The sequence below is a fragment of the Paramormyrops kingsleyae genome, chromosome 15 (genome assembly GCF_048594095.1).
Source record: "Paramormyrops kingsleyae isolate MSU_618 chromosome 15, PKINGS_0.4, whole genome shotgun sequence".
Lineage (NCBI taxonomy): Eukaryota > Metazoa > Chordata > Actinopteri > Osteoglossiformes > Mormyridae > Paramormyrops > Paramormyrops kingsleyae.
The window spans coordinates 2,294,172-2,309,858 of NC_132811.1; the positions used below are offsets into that span (position 1 = coordinate 2,294,172).

Sequence of the window (15,687 nt, forward strand, 5' to 3'; positions counted from 1 at the left end):
AATCCTTTCTTTCCCGAATCTCTGTTTTTGTTTGAGCTGGCCTCCCTTCTCAGGCTAAAATCCATCATCGCCAGGGACCGTGACAAACAGCTCTCGGTTTTCCCTGGAGTGTCCCGGTTTCGGGGGGGTGTTCCTCTGGCAGATCGAGTCGTGGATCCAGTGGCCTGGGAGCCGGCAGCCAGCTCGGCCTTTGGTGTCCTGGCCTCTGCTTGAAAGTCCCAATTATCCCGATTTTTGTTGAATTGAGATGAAAGAAGTGAAAGAAGGACAAGGTGACTAATGGCGCATTTCCACTGCCACCAAGAACCGAGCCATACCCGACCTGCACTGCGAATTGGCGGTTTTCCATTGTAAAGTATACGAGCCGTACCCAACCTGCACTGCGAATTGGCAGTTTTCCATTGTAAAGTATACGAGCCGTACCCGACCTGCACTGCGAATTGGCGGTTTTCCATTGTAAAGTATACGAGCCGTACCCGACCTGCACTGCGAATTGGCGGTTTTCCATTGTAAAGTATACGAGCCGTACCCAACCTGCACTGCGAATTGGCAGTTTTCCATTGTAAAGTATACGAGCCGTACCCAACCTGCACTGCGAATTGGCAGTTTTCCATTGTAAAGTATACGAGCCGTACCCAACCTGCACTGCGAATTGGCGGTTTTCCATTGTAAAGTATACGAGCCGTACCCAACCTGCACTGCGAATTGGCGGTTTTCCATTGTAAAGTATACGAGCCGTACCCAACCTGCACTGCGAATTGGCGGTTTTCCATTGTAAAGTATGCGAGCCGTACCCGACCTGCACTGCGAATTGGCGGTTTTCCATTGTAAAGTATACGAGCCGTACCCGACCTGCACTGCGAATTGGCGGTTTTCCATTGTAAAGAATACGAGCCGTACCCGACCTGCACTGCGAATTGGTGGTTTTCCATTGTAAAGAATACGAGCCGTACCCGAACTGTACCTGCACGACATGCCTCTTCTTGTGTGACCAACCCCAGCCGGGTATATCACCACCTTTCTGGTGGAAATGCATGGAGATAGCAGTGCTTTGTGTCGATACGCATGGATTATCTGAAGGAAAAAAGGTCATATTCTATGTATTATTCTTCATTAATAGTATCGGAAATTCATGCATTGCCAATAACGCGAAACTTGAAAAAAGTCCTATAAACCAGTGGATTAGAATGGATTCATAATGCAAATTTACTCAAGCGAATGCTAATTTCACTAGGAATTGATGCTAACATAACATGGCGATTCTTACAGACATGCTAATAGAAAAGATCACATAGTACATCATGATGTGCTATGTACTTGACCAGTAATTGAGCGTTTCTTCTGGTTTACGTCACTGTCACTCTCCAAACCCAGCAACACCTTTACCGAACCGACCCTTCTGCAGTGGAAAACCGGAGTTGGGGTGGCTTTGTGGCCCGCCTGGGTTCCTGCATGCCGGTGGAAAAGCAGCGTAACTGTGCAGGTGGTCTCAAGTCTGTCCCAGGTGGCACTGTACACAACTCCGAGGAACGTCCCAAGGGTTGTGGTAGAACATGGAGTGAAGGAGAGGGGAATGGAATCCGCCATGTCTGTGTTAGAGTTTTCGATGCGTTAGCGTTAATCTGAGACATGACATAAGTTTTAATCTCTTTTTTATTGCTGTATAACATGCATTCATTTTAATAGCCCAGTGGGAGACGAGTATGAGCAAAGGTTTTCAGTGGAGATATAGTATTCCTTCCTGGTTGTAAACAACGAAGGAGCTTCGATGATGACGTCACACGGTATTCCAGAATTCACAGCTACAATCAAACCACTCAGGCACCATCTCACTGGGAAGCTGATAGAGCTGAATGGCGATGAACCAGTGTTACTTGGTTCATTTTGTTTTAATAGAAATCTCGGAGGACGTCTTGGATTATTGAAGACTGTTACCTTAAAGTGAGGATCTTTCCAGCTGAGTGCACTTTCAGTGGCTGTCAGGCTTGTGTTTTTTGAGGCATTTGCCAAACAGATAAATGTAGATTTTAGTTTTTTGTTCCTAAACATTAACCTTCTGTTTTGAGAGTAGTGTCATAAACTGAGGACAAAATAGACCTGCTAGACGTAGCTGCTTTTTTTTAACCCATGCAACACTAAAATATGCTTATTTTATTTTTGTCTTTATTTTGAGACTTCTGTTTTGTTTGGAATACATATTATATGGACTGCAAAATCTTTTATTTGAGATATAGATGTTACATTATCGTGCATGAAATAAAACTGCATGTTGGATTCGGCCAGTGTTTCTTTAATTTTGTCCAATTCCATCTTTGACTCTTTGATTAGTTAAGTGAGATTATATTTTGTATTAAAAGCCTCAGGAAAAAATCCCCCCCAGGACACTGAAGGTATTGGGAAATGCAGTACAACCAGGCCAGTGTGCTCAGCGTGACAGTTTTTTATTTGTGTTTTTGTTTGTTTGTTTGTTTTTTAGAGCAATTTTTCTTAATCTGTGTGCAGACAAAACGGCAGCAGACACCTTCGCCTGGCCCACGGGGAGCCCCTTTGAGGTGGTGCCTGCGAGAATCATGGCGCGTGAGTGGCGCTGGTGTCGTATTCGGGGCAGCTTCTCAGCTCTGGCCCGTGTGGACTCGATTCTGCAGAATGATGAGCGGCCTTCGTTTAAATAACAAAAGATGAGTGATGAGGGAGACCCTCTCAGTATCAAATCAGGCTCCCATGCTGCTAAAAATTTATAACTGAAAGATTTATTTATCATTTTATATACTAGGAATTGCTATTTTCAAGGTCTTGGAAGCTCTCCTTTATTTTCATCATGGTGCTCTTGCTCCAATATTGTAAACAAATAAAATGGAACAGAGCCAGCTTTTTTTGTCCTGTTTTTTGTAGCGTGAGGAGTGCAGCAGCTGGAGGTCTCGAGGCGGTCGGGGGGGGGGGGGGGGGGTTTGTCCGAGGTGTTGGGAGCTTGAGGGTCTCAGGATTGGGGGGGGTGTAGCCGGTTGTGTTTTCTTGGCCCGACCTGGAGTTCTTCCAGAAGGCTGTTAAGCATCCCTTTCGCTGCTGCTTGTTGCAGCTGCCTTTTGTTTTTGGGTGGGGGGGTCGTCACCTCCTGTGTGATCCTTAAATGTTAGGGTTAGGTGACGGTCAGCAGGAGCCTGTCCCAGCCAGGCTGCCAAACGGTCCGCGGCCCATTAATGACTCCCCCTAACCCTAACCCTAAACCTAACCCTAACCCTAACTCCCTCCAACTCCGCTCCACTCTGATGCCACCGTCTGCCAACCTCTGTGTTGCGACAACACGCCATTGGCCCCAACCCCATCTTGGGAGCCGCCGTCTGTTCGCTCAGCGGGTTTCGGAACTCTGCCCATCATCAGAAGGTCGTCGGTTCGAATCTCGGGGGACGACAGACTGATGCCGCCATCGGGGCCCTGAGCAAGGCCTTTACCTCCCAGCTCCCGGGGTGCTGTACACAGACTGACCTTGTGCTCACCTTCTAGTGTGTCTGTGTGTCTCATGGAGACCTAGACGGGGTAGCCGAAAAGAGAATTCCCCCACATGGATTGATAAAGTATCACTGTTCTTTTCCATTGTGTTTTACTCCATTAATTCTTGTGCTTGGCCTGTCCCATAGGCCTATATGTCTGTTTATTTGGTACTAATCGCAAATCCTGCTGGCATCGTGTATTTAATCCCATCTCTGTGCTCCTGCTCGAGTTCCTGCTGTGCCTCTCGCAGGGCCACAAATAGACATCTCCTGTCTCGTTCCCTAAGGAACCAAACTGGAACTGGGGCCGGTGTGGTTCCAGGGCCCCGTAATTTTATAGGCCTGGTCGTTCTGAACAGTGACAGTGTTGTCTGGCTTGGTCTGGATGCAGAACATATCATGTCTGACCATCTGTCCGAGGTTCTACTAGTTTCAGTCGCTCCTTCACTGCTTCAGAATGAAATCGCAGGCAATAGTACCAACATTCAGCTTGTAAGCACGCCGGCAGGCTCTGATGGAAGACAGGCCCAGAGGAACCAGCTGGTTTGGGTCCTAACAGCATAATGACCAGTGCCGCCTCTAGGCAGAATAAACGTTGTCAAAGGGCAACCATTTTAATTCCAAAAAACAAACAAAATGTCAGTCTGGTGGAGGTAAAACAGGACCCAGGATGACAAAAAAATTCCTGTAAAACTGTGATTTCATATCATCCTTGAGTGTGTGTGATGTGCAGCTAAAGACTGGGGTAAGGTGTCACCCATCTGGGTGTGAAAGTCCTCACTTTGCATTCTCCATCTCTCCCTTCCCCCTCTCTCTGTGGGGAAAGCTACTGTTTGCTTCTGTCAGAAATATTTAAAGTGGCAGAGGATTATATCATGGTCAGTCGGGGGAATGAAGTTCACACAATGTACAGAGGGTTCCCCTAATCCTCACAGCCATCAGCGCCCTATCAAAGCCCTATTCACTGTTTGCATGCAAAGCCTGATGGGTAAATGTCTGCCTTTCAGAATGCAGCTGTTTGAGGACAGATTCTGCTTTTTCTGGTATCCGCTGTATCCGTGCGCCTCTGATGTTATTCCTTTTGTTTTTGCAATTCCAACTTTGTACAGCGTAAAATCAGTGCGAGCTGTTCCTGGGATGTTCTTCATCGGATGCAGCCAAGAATATTTCCGGATGTCCTTTGAGGCGTGACCGGCCGCAGCCTTGCTCTGTGCTCCCCGGCTTGATTATTTGCGATAACTTAGCACTGACTAGTGACAGCGGACATCCTTCCTGCATCCTCTGCAGGTCTTTCCCACAACCCCAGGAAATAAAAAGGCGCAAACAAACAAGGTGCAAACTTGCCGGAGAAAAGACTCCAATGTATCGTCAGTGAATTGTTTGTCAGTCTCTGGTCAAATTTATACGCTGTACCCCCCAGGTAGGAGCTGATACCCTCCCCAAGAAATTGTCATTCTCTTGTGATATTCAGTTTCTGCCATCATATTTGTACATGTGTGTGTGTGTGTGTGTTTCTTCCTCCCATTAAACTGTTGAGTTCATGCTGTGACTAGATTGGCCAGATTGATGGACGTTCAATTAGACATGGAGGACCCCCGTGGCAGAAAGCATTGTATCAAACAAAAAGCCAGGTGCCAGTGGATGTCCCTGCAGCTGTCTCCAGTCTTACCTTTTGTCATTCTGGATTTATTATACATCACTATCCTTGTAAATGGAAGATCCACAGGGTGGCTCATATTTCACTGACTTCTGAGACTCTACCATTGAACATTGGGGGGGGGGTCTGTTTTTATAGTTTGTGCTAATCCCTGTGTTTCTAGGATGACTCTTGTTTTCCCCAGGTGTGCTCTTGCTCATTCTGACGTCCCACATATTCATCCAGGGCTGATCCGCATGCTAAGGCTGCGTTGCCACGGAGAAGCGACCCAGGAGCTCAGCACTGACCGAGTCCCCTGCTTGCGTCTCCATGAGTCTTGAGGCGGTGATCTTTGAGAGAGAGAGACCTGTTTGGCCAAACAGACACGTGGCTCTGCCTGCTCCCTCCTCCCTCAACCTTTATCAGGGTGACAGCATCTAAGCCCGGCGGCTGCTGCGATCTCCCGCCACTGCCGGCCATCTGCAGGGGTTGTACGTTGGCCCCAGTTAGCCTCCGCGCATGCTAGCAGCGTGCGCTTATGAACGTGGTACTTATCGGGACCTGCTTGAGTGCCGGGTCTCCTTCAGGTTGCCGTTCTTATTGAAACACTCCTTGTTGGTAATTAGGGAGCCTGTTTGAAGCTGAACTCTTAATTAGCATCAGGGCCGCTGTCTGATCTCCGGGTGTGGAAGCTGCCTGGGGAAAAATAAGGATGTGGATGGATGGATGGGAGGACCCTGAATGTGTGCCTGGATTATGTGTATCTTACGTTGTAGGGACCAAATGTCCCCACAATGTGATAGAAACCTGTTGTTCTAACAGTGTGGGAACCATCTTTTGGTCCCCACAAGGGGAAACTCAATTTTATAAAAATCTGTAACTGCAACCAAAAGTCTCGTATTGTGCTTGGTTGCTTGTGGTTATGGGGGGGGGGGGGGGGGAGGCCTTCTACCCTGATGGGAAGCGGCGTATGCTGTGGGCATGCAGAAACGTGCACACAGGCACACGCACAGACGCACGTGCACAATAACACACAAACGTACGCACAGACGTGCACACTGATGCGCGGGCGCACACACACACACACACATTCTAATTTGCTGCACATAATTATGTTAACCACCCCCCCTCCCCCCTCCCCCTCTGACACACAGACACACCACCTGCACGTATCATAAATAAATTCATTGACTGTCTGACGCCAGAACCTGTGGTTCTCTTCACGGTTTCCCCAGCCTAGAGCTCGTAACTGATCGGCAGGCAGAGTATGATGGAGGCAAATAAATAAATAACAGAAAGGCTTATGTCTGCCTTGGCAGGTATTTATTCTTGGCAAAACAGAAAATTTACAGTGCTGCTTTTTCCTTTAGTGCTACCTGGTGCATCGAGCGGCATGACTTCGTCTGGTCCAGCTGGAATTCCGTCACTCGCTTCCACATAGGATAACATTTGCTGGAATATTCCAGCGTCGTTCCCATGCTTTGTTTCCTGCCTGTTTGGGGATTATCACATATCCATGTTGGGAGATGTCATTCTGGCTCCGTTAACTTTTACTGTTCTGGAAGGAATCCACACATTCTTATGAAGAACCGCTGAATTTAGGGTCTCCGTTCTTTGTGGAAAATTGTCATCTGCCAGACCATTCAAGCCGTTGATTTAGCTCTGAAGTGCTTGTGGATGTTAAATTTTATTTTTTTGTTTTAGACGTATGGTATGTTTTAGTGCTTCAGGTTATGACATTTTAGCCGCCTTGTTATTGTTCTGCATCACATATGTAAGTGTTTTAGGGTAAATTAGGCTGCAAAGACACTTCTGTGTGCTTGGTGAGCGTCCCTCTTCAATGGCCAAAAAAGACGCCTTCTCTTCTTTCCTTGACCTCCTCCCAGCCCCCGAGACTGAAGTCATTGGTTTCATGCCCTGCTCCCAATTGCTGAGGCCAAGACAGCCTTGGCTTGGATGAGAGCAGAGTAGGACAACTGTGTTGCCCGTCCTTTTCGCTTCCCACTGTCTGTAACCAAAACACACCCAGAATCCTTCTGTTTGATGAAACTTGACGGAACATCTTCCGAACTTCTCCCCAACGTTTTTCCTAGAAACTCGACGAGGCATTGATGTATGTGCTGGAGGTGATTTGTTGACGATCCCTGAAGGAAGAAGGGGGAAATGAAAGGAGTGCAGCTGAGCTGGCTGTAGTGGAGGCCCGCATCGCAGAGTCGGGTCAGTCGTGCTCTCGGGACGGGCTCTCGGACGGATCTCGAGGAAAATCTGCAGCCGTTGGCCAGAGGCCGCCTCTGGTGACACCTTCTCTGGCTGGAGATCTCCTGCAAACCCAGGCAGTGAGTAGGAGGATATGGCAGGTCTGCAGTCTTCTCTGGCGTCTCAGACTCTCGGAAAAGATCACTTGCCTCAGTACTTAGTTTAAAGTTGAACAAATGGGTGGCTGAACCAGAGTTTGTCTATGAACTCTCTAAACACGAGTCATGGGACTCTGGTGTGGCCTCCCAGCAGCTGAACTCGCTCAGTTTAAGGACCCCGGGTTTCAGGAAGGGCAGTTTCCTAATTGGGGGCTTCCTCTGCACTCACTCATTCCGTATTTACCAGTAGACTGGAGGCCCTATGGCTGCTACCGGCTTGGAGAGCGTGAGCCGCCTCTGAATGAACAGAGCCTTTGGCGATGGGGGTCAGGGTCGGAGCCGTCCTCTCCACGTCAGGCCGCTGAGAGACCCATGGCTTCGGGGACATGGTTTTCCTATCCGACGTCGCTGCCTGTTCAGTAGGAATAGAGCCTGCATGGCCATAACCGTCAGCAGCCGTAAGAAGCCGCAGGATAAACGAGTTTTGCTTCTTTGAGGGTCATTTTCTGAAACCTTACAAGGGCCTACGGGCAGTTCGGGCAAAAATAGATCTGCATCCAGGCCGAGGGGCGGCAGGATCATTTTAGGAATAGCTTCTCTTGGCCGATTGAGGCTATTTCTGGTGACACAAACGTTTGTTTTGAAGCTGCCGACACTGCTGTGGGTGGGAGGGAGGAGCCGAGTCTTACAGCAGAGGCCCCGCAGCTCGAGGCGGGATGAGTAAACCAACCGCTATCTGCCTCGCCACTGCCGAGCTGCCTGCCTGCTCCTGGGGGCAGCTGGCAAACAACGCCCAAAGAACACGGGGGCATAAAGTACGCCTCTGCCACTCCCTCAGACCTGCGGTGAGGTCCCCTCTCCGACCTCTGGGAGCCCGGTTTACGCCATGTGCCGTTTCACCCAACTCTGAGTTTCCCTGCCCGTGTTGCAAGCCTCCTCGCGCCGAGCAGAACCTCCCCAGCTTTCCGGCTGAGTGAGCGTTCATGTGAAAACCAGGTCTGTTGTGAAATACCGGCACTATATTTGGCCAATTTCCTCTTGAGGATTTTGCTTTGTCTGAAAACATTTGTCTGCTACCAGAATTAGGACTTCGAAGAAGTTCTGAGAAGGATCTGCTTGTGGTTCCTATTTGGCACAGCCTTCTTCCATGCTGCTACTTAACTGCTTGGAATGGTATGGGGTCATTAAGCAGAGAGGGCCCCTCCCCCACCGGATTTTCTATGAATTTCGATCCCCCCCCCACTAATGGATCTACCATTCCTGTGGAAATATTCATGCATTGGCCCGGTCTGCTGCTTCATCGCTGGTGTTTGTCATCGATGCATCTGGATGGCACACTGGGCATGACACGGTGACCCATTTTGGTCCCAGAAAAATGACATCAGTTGGGCAGTGTCTTACCTGGTAGTGATGTAGGCGGAACCACAAGGGCCATCCTGGACTGATAGGCAGTAGTGCTGTTCCAGATTAATTTGGGCAAGGGTATTAGGCAGAGGGTCATCGTGTGTGCGTGCGGGCGCGTGCCCATGCCCACCCGGTGCATACATGCAGCCGCGAGGGTGAGAATAACCTAAGGCTACTCCACCCCTCCGCTTTCGTTTTGTTGTGTCAACAGTGCATTCAAGTCCTTGCATGTGAGCGGCACGCAGGCCCAGGTGGAGCGGGATTCCGCCCGTGCTGTAGCTCCGCCTCCTGCCTCCTGCTTCGTAGTGATGCTGTACTGGGTCAGCGGTTATGAAAGTGGGTGCCGGCAGGTAAGCGCATTGGCTGGAGGAAAGGGTCAAACCAGGCCTGAAACCCTGTGCCTTGTCGTTATTTCTGTCGACAGCCAAGCTGATATTATCCATTGAAATGAAAGAAGTCTAGAAACACCTAGCTGAACTGGGTACTGAAATAAAGCCTGAAAAACAAGGTGATTCAGGAGATTCCTAGTGAAATTCCACAATCAAAGGCGTGGAAATAAAAGGGAAGTCCTCACTCATCAGGTCGGGGGGGTAGCCCAGTAGCCATATCTCAGAAACCCTTAAAGATAATGACTTGTGTTTTTTGTGTTTTTTGTTTTAAAATAAATCATTCTTCTTGGGCCAATTTTCAGTATTTTGCCAGCCGGTACCCAACGAAAGGACTTATGGAGAGCATGGAAGCAGAGAAATAAAATGTGTCGGTTTGCTGCAGGGTTTGTGTTCCTCTCAGAGGTTGAGCTGAGGTGCACAAACTGATAACAGCAGAAATGCCTCCTAAAATAGCAGGGAACCAGAGGCCAGCATCCTGTGGTCTGTCCGGCAGACATCTGGCCTCTACCTGTCTGTGGTTCTGCTGCGGTACCAGCGTGTGTTGCACGCTGCCTGCACTCCCCTTATGTCGGGAGATGAGCGGGGGGGGCTTGCGTCATCGCAGGCCGGCGGGCGAGCCGGTGCCACCTCAGGCAGGTGTGCTGCCAGGAAGCGCACTCCAGGTCGAAGGTCACTCACTGTTTCTCTGGCAGCCTGTGATCGGGTCGCAGTCTGGGCGCAGTGCCGCGAGATCGGGGGCTTCCTGTTCCTGCTTTGTCTCTCTGAGTCTCGCTGGGGGCTCCGCTCGTCACCCCCGGGAACAGCTGGGTCACAGCAGATGACGGCCATGATCTTGGTGTCCGAATCTCTCGGGAAGAAAAGTCCTACTGAAACAGCCGTTAATACTTAATGTCAGGTGACTCAGCTCTGCTACGTAATTGCTGTACCTTGGCTGGATGGTAGCTAACGGTGAGCTTTACATGCCTGGCGCTGGGACTCCTCCCCAAAACTCCTATGCTTGTTTTGTTCCTCGCTCTAGCTGTGAGGTTTATTAAATCCCATCCAGGTTGTGTCCAGGCCTTCTGCTCCCTGCTGCCAGGGATGGGGGTGCAGGGGAAGGTGACATCGTGCCGCTTACGCAATGCTGCAGATCGGGACCCAGTAGTGGCCGCTCCAGTCAAAGCACAGAAACTCTGGCGCCAAGCAGCCTATTGCACAGCCTGCTATTGCTCCTGGGCCACCAGCCCTTTAAATCCACCTGATTCATTCTCCGTCAGCACACCGCGCACTTGCCATGGGTGAGCTGCAGAGGGCGCTTCCTGCGGCCTGCCTAAGCGAGTACCCCGCCCCCCCCGCATGGAACACCATGGTTTAAGCCTATTTTGTGTCGCACCCCCCACTAATTCCTTATTAATGAGCTGTGACTCATTAATTCTGCCTGGCCTGTACGCTTCTCAGTCGCCTTTAACGTGTCCCTTTGTTTGATAGTCGGGTTGTGGAGTCACTTCCGCGAAATTAGAAGGTTCTAGCTACTACCTATCAGAATCTTTTCTAATATTTTCCAATATCGTTGTAAGGGTGGCCGGGTTCATGTTTTCCCACACAGTCCCAAAAAGATGTCGGCGAGTTGCTTATGCATCTCAAAAGCCCAGTTCACGCGTCGCTGCATCTGTGCTACATTTGTCTGTGCATACAGATGGTTGCAGTCGGTACATGCGTGCAGTCGGTGCATGCGTGCAGCGGTGATATTCCACCAGATAAGAGGGCTGTCAGTTCCTTGAAGTCTCCAGAATCAGGGCGGCACGTGTTCACGTCCCTCACCCTGCCCAGACCGTGATAGAGCATAGAACAGTTAAATGGGCAAAGATCATCTATTCTATTTGATTGTGCGTGTTGGGGGTGTGTCTGGTGATGACCTGGCACTCCACCTAGGGGGGTCCAGTCTCTTATGCCATGTTCTTCCAGGCCTGTACTGGGTGAGAGGTGGACAGTCTGGATTGTACTGGTACAGAATGTTATGGCCAGTTTCCCCAGTCAGTGTGTAGCTGTTATTTATTTCATTGGTGTTATGCTGATTTGCTGTGTTACTGCGAGTGTAACTTTTCATTTCATGCTGGTCGTCCTCGGTGAACCCACCGCTGGCTAACTTTAAACAAAACAAAACAAAACACCAGCCTTGCTGTGTGCTGCCCCGATCTCCCCGGATTACAGTAACAAGCCGTCAGCTATGTAAACGTCTCTCTCACACACTCAGCTTTGCACGTATCGCATTTGCTAACTGGACCTAAGCAGCGCCTGTCGGTACTGTAGGTCCACTGAGGCCACAAGCGCGTCACCCCATGCCGGTCTGTGTATGGGGCTGTAAAAGGGGCCTCCTGTTCTACAAACTGCCGGGAATCGTGCTGAGGTCCGCCGGTTCCGCGCCGAGGTCTTTCTGTTCCGCGCCGAGGTCCGCCGGTTCCGCGCCCCCATCCCGCGTTTCAGTGGGTCGTTTGTTTCATTTGCTTGTTTACTGACTAAACAAGTCGTTTAGTCGTTTGTGACTAGAGGCTTGCCGATCTCATATTTCTTTGCTATAAAAATGTGTTGTGCAGAACAAATGTGGTGCTGTCTCGGGGGGGGGGGGGGGGCACGGAGACACGGCACAGACATCATCAGCACCAGTCCAGGGCATCGTATGTTTTATTAAAAAAATAAAAATAAAATGGCATAATGAGAGCAGTGCTGTTGCTATCCTCTGTACTACAGCCTCAGCTAGCCTGTTAGCCTAGCACCATGCGCCGTCTGGCTTTGGGGGCGCGGGGCTGTCGCTCGCTGCCCCTATTTGGCACCCCGCGCGCATGTTCCCGCCGCGGGCCTCGTCATATGCCTGCCCCCGGAGACGGGCCCCACGGTGGGGAGGGTTAGCGGCTGCGAGGGTTAGCGAGCGGCTGCCTTCCGCGGAAGGCCAGCATGCGCATTGGTTTAGGGTGAGGGCGGATCTCCTGCTCAGCCTGCTCTCTGGCATGGACTCGGAGTGGAGCAGGAGCGCCTGAGCACAGCGTGAGCGCGGTATACATGCAGCCGTGACCAGCGGGGAGATGGGGGGGACAGAAGGGGAGGGTGTGGCCTTGCAGAGGTGTTGTATTTTATAAGCGTGCCCAGGCAGAGGAGAGGGAAGCTGGCTTGTTGTTCGTTCATGTTTCACTCTGTGGTACCTGTTTGTTTTTATCTCGATCCTCTTTCGGGCATACGTGCATTTCCCCCCCCCATTTACACATGTCTCTCCCTCCCAATTTCACACAGGCAGAGGAGTGTCTTCCCTGCTCGGGGAGGAAGGAGAGGGGTCCTTGTTGTTTTTGCTTCTGTGGGAATGACAGTGTCACATGACGGGGGGTTGCCAGGGCTGGGTTGGGGGGGGGGGGGGGTTCAGCCCAAATGTCAAACAGATTTGTCGCTGCGCTGCCTTCACTGGACCCCCCCGAGTGGTGATGCGGTCAGGTGACCTCCCGCGCTGTCATCTTTCATGTCACGCCGCGGTGTGTCCTGCCTGAATATTCATGCTCGTCTCTGTGCATCGGTGGCCTGCTGGGGCGGCCGGAGTCCCCGCGTTTCCACATCCTCGCTCCCTCTGTCGCGCCTTGGAGCCTCACGTCTCCCGGAATAATAAATGCCACCTTTGAATGTTTGCTTTCCTTCGTTGTCTTTGCTGGCTCATCCTGATGTCGCTCTTCAGGACTTAGGCTGAATCTGTGGCTGTAGTGCTGGGTTGTTTCTCCTCCAGAAGACGATGGGCTGCGTCAGAGTTGGAGCTGAAGCCCTCTTCAGGGATGATGGGCAGGTGTACGCCCACACTGTCCTGCAGGGCTTGCAAATGCGACGTGTCGTTCATGAAAGCTCTCTAGGAGCCTGTCGGCCGGTGGCTGGAGCACCTTCACATGGTACTTTGACAGAGGTGTGGGAGGCGCAGGACTGAGTCTTCCTCTTTGCTACTGGAGATTGAGCACTCTGCGTCACCCGAACCCAAGCCCACGAGTGGCTGCCGACCAAACCTGCCGGCCAGTGCATCCCCTGCTTATCGCCCGGTATGTGCTCTGCACCAGCGCCAGCTGCGTTATTTTTAACTTTCTTGCGGAGTGGAACATTCCCATCAGAATGAAGTCAGCTGGTGGGAACGACAGTGTCCCAGGTTGCAAACGCTCCATGTGGTCACATGGGCCCCTTGTTTGTGGATTGAACTCTGTGACTGCACTTTGGTGTTAGAATGAGGGCGGGCCGGCCTGCCTGTCTGTTGTGCTGGCCTGCCTGTCAGGGCGGCCTGCTTGTCTGCCTGTCAGGGCGGCCTGCCTGCCTGTGGCCTGCCTGTCGGACCGACTTGCCTGCCTGTGGCCTGCCTGTTCTACAGAGGGCATGGAAATAGTTTTACCCAGCAGTTCAGTTCCAAACAAAAGCACCTTTTGTTTTTTTTTTTTAATTATTTGAATTATTGTTGTTATTAATTATTTTGTGTTCTTGTGTTCCACCCACAAACCAGAAAGACCTGAGACCTGCTTAATGTTATTTTTCACATCCAAGTGCTTGATAGTCCAGCATCTTCATTTGTCATCTTGTTATTCTCAGGTTTCTGAGAGACGTTTGACGACAAAAAAAAAAATCCCCAGTTTTTTTTAAAATCCCTGTCATCTAGGGTGGTGCGATATGACGATATATATCAGACGACAAATATATGCTCTATCACTTATTTCATGGTGTTGCAAAATACACTGTTTAGGGCAACATTTTTGCATCATTTGGATGACAGTTTTGCAAGGTTACACTCCACCACATGGGATGTGGCTCTTGTATGGACGTTTTCATTGCACTTCATTATTTGTAACCCACAGAAGACAATCCACAAATATGTGCCATGATCCACAAACATGTACCTATCCACAAATATGTATCTTTTTATTTGTGTTGTGCAAAATCATATCCACAAAAATGGAGTGCAATTTTTACATACGAAATGTTTTGCACGTTTGTGGATCACATCCTGTCTATTTCTGGATCACGTTACATTTGTGACTTCCCTCCTATTTATATGCAGATTTTTGTCCAGTTCATACTGCTACAGAACCCCCTAAGAGGTCTGGGTAGGAAAATATTTTCTGAAATAGTTTTGTGTTCACTTGCAACAGTCCTGTGATCCCACTACACTTGCCCACTTGCGATTTGCTGCAACGTGACAGCATGGATAAACCTAAATAACACAGACATGTCCTGTAAAGTCAGCTTTAAGCATTAAACTATGGGGGACAATGTACACCATGTAGCTTTAATCTCATGTGTTTTATACGTATTTATTAATAATACCACCAGTGACTTTAAGAAAGACAGCTGGGCTATTGAGCGTGAAATGCACACATAAACGCACGTATATCACAAACATCGAATGATAATACAGCTGGAAACTGCATGTAAAGCTAACTAGCTGAGGCCGAACTCACGCCCAAATGATTTTTTTTTCTTTCTTTTCTTTCCCCAAGTGCTCACAGGCAGCTCCGGGAAGAAAGTACAGCTCATAGTTTTCCCTCTTCTTTTAATGGATTGTTGTCTTTCCTGGATTGACGTAGCTGCATTAGGGACTTTCTGTAGGTAGATGGGTCATATTAGTCATATTTCACTCCCTATAAACAGATTTTTTTTTTTTTGCTTTAATATTGCAGAAGTGTCTCATGCAGACTTCATCCACAATTATTGAATCTCTATGCTATATTATAATAAGTCATGTAATTCGTGGAAAGCATTCATGTGAGATATGGTTGTGTGTATGTTTCTATGTTTGTGTGTCTGCATGCCTCTGCTCTGTAATGGGTTAGGGTCCCATCCAGGACGTCTCATGCCTTGTTTCTTAGGCAGCCTGGAATAGGCTCACTGTCACCCTGTACCAGATAAGCAGTAAAATATGTATGAAAATTCATTGCTGAATTCCCGACTGGTTAAATCGAATGGTCATTTCTAATACTGCATTTACTAGTAGTCAATGTATGTCTCCTGGAAATGCGGGAATGTTCAATAAACATGCAGCCATGTTCACTTTGAGTTGGAGGCTTGTGGTTTGTGGTGGATGATTGTAACTGTCATCAGTGTAGTGCAGTGCAGAGATCTGGCTGGACCCTCAGCATGCCACTGCACAAGGAACCTGGTGTGGCGGCACATGTGTGAAGAGGCTGATGCATCACTGCATGTTGATATGCGGCTCTCGTGTTAAGCTTTTCCTTTGCTGGCTGCACGGTGAATGAACGAAAGTGCAAATGAACAATTTAGCCAGCAAATGAATGTGCTAACATCCAAATGAACGGATGTGAGAATGGACAAATGAATGAATGTGTGAACACGTAAGCAAACAAATGTGCGAAAGAACAAATTAACAAGTGAGCGAATGTGCAAACATTCAAACAAACAAATGTGAGAACGGG

General features: G+C 49.4%; 1 protein-coding gene across 1 annotated transcript in view; it reads left to right on the forward strand.

Moving 5' to 3' along the window:
- LOC111860235 (insulin receptor-like) overlaps positions 1–15,687 on the forward strand; it is a 70,593-nt gene that overhangs the window by 33,553 nt on the left and 21,353 nt on the right. The gene's annotated exons all lie outside the window — the stretch shown is intronic.